Genomic DNA, 3,045 nt, shown 5'->3' with positions numbered 1-3,045 from the left:
TTCTGGGGGTTTCGCCTCTGATGGCGCGGTGAGTGGCGTTTCCCCGCCATCCCTTCACCGTTGCCTCGTGTGGCGTCCCCCTGATTTTACTACACGTGGTGTGTGTCTGGTATGCGGTATGCATACCTTCGGAAGAGGGTGCAGCATGCAGTGCCATAACCTTGTGGCCTGCATGCGCGTTCTCCGGAGGGAGAACGTCCCGGGGGGATCATCCTTAGCGGCACGGTTGGTGGCTATTCCCCGCCACCGTACCTTCCGTGTCCATGGTCCCTCGTGCCTCTCCATGTTCCCATCTCTGGTCGTTTGCTGGCAGCACTCCGTAAGTAGTCCAGCTGCGTGCTGGTTAGGGGTGTCTGCTGGCAGCGACTGGAGTGGGGACGTGTGTGGAGAGTCCCTTCGTCCATCTCTCAGTGGTTCTTTCCCCTTTGTTGCTGGTGCGGGCTGCAGTCCTCGTCGGACTGGCTAGTGTGAGCCGGGAGAGGATGCAGCTGACAGCGACCCCTTTTTAGAACCGGCACTGAGAGTGGACGTCCCCTTCTCCTATCCCCTTGTCTGAGTCCCTCACGTATTTTATTATTTTTTTTTTTTGGTGGGGGGGCTTTGAGGGGTGGGAGTGTCACGGCCACGGTTATGGTCGTGACTCCTTGGGAGCCGCATACGGTTGCCCGCGGTTTTGATTGTTGTGTCAACCGCGGCTGAGGCATTATGTAGTTGGCCTCGGTGCGGTTGCCGCGGACAACAGTTTTGTGTGCGGTTCCCGGGGAGTTGTGTGTGGATGCACGTTTGTATGTCTGGTGTGCACTGTGTTTTATGTTTGTGTGCGCACGGACATCATTCCCCGCACTGTGGTTACCCGTGGCAACCTTAGGTGGTATTATGTACATGTGGTGGCAGTGTCCCGGCCTTCGGGCTGACTCCCTGGACACGTGTGCCACCCATGTCGTTGCTTGCGGCAACGGCCACAGTGTGATCTGTTGGACACTTTTCCTTTTTGTGAGTTTCCCTTCTGTGGTGTGTGTAGGGTTAACTCCCTTCCCAGTGTGTGTGTGATGTCACTGGGTGTGTCCTTCCTTTGGGTGTGGCCACTTTGGGCCTATATAACCTCTCTCTGTGGCAGGGCTCAGGAGGTTGCTTCAGCATGCTTGCTGATAGCAGCCTCCTGTGTTTTTCCATCTGCCTGTGAGAGCCACCACTGTGGTCATAGATTTAAGTTAAGGTTTTATGTATGCCTATCTCTTTATGTGTGTGTTGTAGCAAGTTTGTCTGTTGGGATTTTCATATGTCTTTGTGCAGCATAACGGTTCTGGATCCCTGCCTGTTTAGGGATCCAGTCAGCAGGGCTGTGGCAGGTTGCTGAATGTCTGTTCACCTGCCATTTCCGTATTGCTGTTTCTGTCCCCCTTTTCCCAACAGCTTGGCCGTTGAGGCTCCTGCTCCTCCGTGTCAAGGAGGAGTAGGTTGCCTTACCCAGCTCCTAGCTCAGGGATCTGCGGAGGGTAAGATAGGGCTCCGAGGTTCCGGCGCATGGGCCCTCCTACCTTAAAGGTCGGCCCATGCAGGTTAGGAGTTAGGGTCAGGGTAGGGACGCTGTAGGAGGTGACCTGCTCCCTGTCCTGTGGCTTCATGGCCGAGTAGCTACATCAACACCTGGCACCTCACGGCTGAGGGTCTCCCCCATCCTCAGCCGTGACAGCTATCAACACCTTGTTGAATCAATGCCACGTAGAATTAAGGCAGTTCTGAAGGCAAAAAGGGGTCCAACACCGTATTAGTATGGTGTTCCTAATAATTCTTTAGGTGAGTGTATATTGTCATATATAAGGGGGATTTAATTTATATTTTATATTTTATACTTTAGATTGTATTGCATATGGTGAAAGGTATAAAGTACCAGATACCTACAAGCACGTGTTTTTAGATATATATTTTTAATAAATTAGTTTTTATAACATACATGAATTCCTGTGTTCCACGTAACTCCAGATGAGAGTGTGCCTGTCACACATATCTTTCTCTATATTTATCCCCATACGGTTCTGGGTGTCCCGGTGACAGTGCACCTCTGTTCACAATATCTAACTGGTGAGCCACTGTATTTTATTATTCATTTTTTGTGCAACAAGAATAGGCCTTAATGCGGCCGTTTCCTTATCTCCAAATATCAATGAAACCCGTTTCTCTGCAGAATTTTGCCAAAGGTGAAGTAAAACTGCGGTGATCTCTGTTCCCCCCAGTGCTGCTGAATCTATCCAATTCTATATCCATTACACAATTAAATCACCAATAATGATAGCTGCACAACTATCCCTCTGTTCCATAAATGCTGCCAAATGTCCAAGTATGTACGGAGAGTATGATGGGGGAATGTACACGAATGGAAGAATACATTTTGTGCCATTTAATATCCCATAGAGAAAGATATATCTCCCTTCCCCCTCACACGATGTATAAATGCACTTAAAGTCGATCCTTCTATGTATCATTACAGACACACCCCTTGAATAGCTGGTATAAACTGAAAGATAACAAGAGCTCATCCAGTTTTTTTGAATAAAACGAATGGTATCCTTAGTCAAGTGCATCCCCATTAAACCGACTATGCCTGGAAGATGCTCTCTGCACTTTGATTAACAGGGCCAGGTTTGATGATGTTTTCACTGCCTTGTCCTGTCAAAGTGCAGAGGGCGCGGCAGTTGCAGAGAGAGCAGAGACTCTAGGAGTAACGACAACACTCTAGTTGCTCCTAGAAGCTAATTTGCATATATTAAAACATAATTTTTTCAGAAATGCGGGCACATGAGAACATGGGACCAACACAGGTGCCTTTAACTGCAAAGCGCACATATAACAGGTCAGCCAGTTTTATAGGTACAAATCTGCTAAAAGATGCACTTTAACCCCTTAAGGACTTATGACGTACCAATACGGCATGTTTCCCAAGTCCTTAAGGACCCATGACGTACCAGTACGCCATGTGTATTTCCGATCACCGCCGCACGGTGGCATTGAGCAGGCACCTTGGCTAAATGCGCGGGGGGTCCCATG

General features: G+C 49.1%; 1 long non-coding RNA gene across 1 annotated transcript; it reads left to right on the top strand.

Annotated features, from left to right (window-relative positions):
- The first annotated feature begins 272 nt into the window (after positions 1-272).
- Positions 273-2,767, top strand: LOC121008847. The gene is made up of 3 exons (XR_005780622.1): positions 273-285; positions 2,340-2,342; positions 2,641-2,767. It is a non-coding gene; the product is annotated as an uncharacterized LOC121008847 (long non-coding RNA).
- The last annotated feature ends 278 nt before the right edge of the window (positions 2,768-3,045 follow it).

The sequence above is a fragment of the Bufo bufo genome, chromosome 7 (genome assembly GCF_905171765.1).
Source record: "Bufo bufo chromosome 7, aBufBuf1.1, whole genome shotgun sequence".
Lineage (NCBI taxonomy): Eukaryota > Metazoa > Chordata > Amphibia > Anura > Bufonidae > Bufo > Bufo bufo.
Note: the sequence above shows the minus strand (reverse complement) of the source record. Positions and strands in the feature narration are given on the sequence as shown.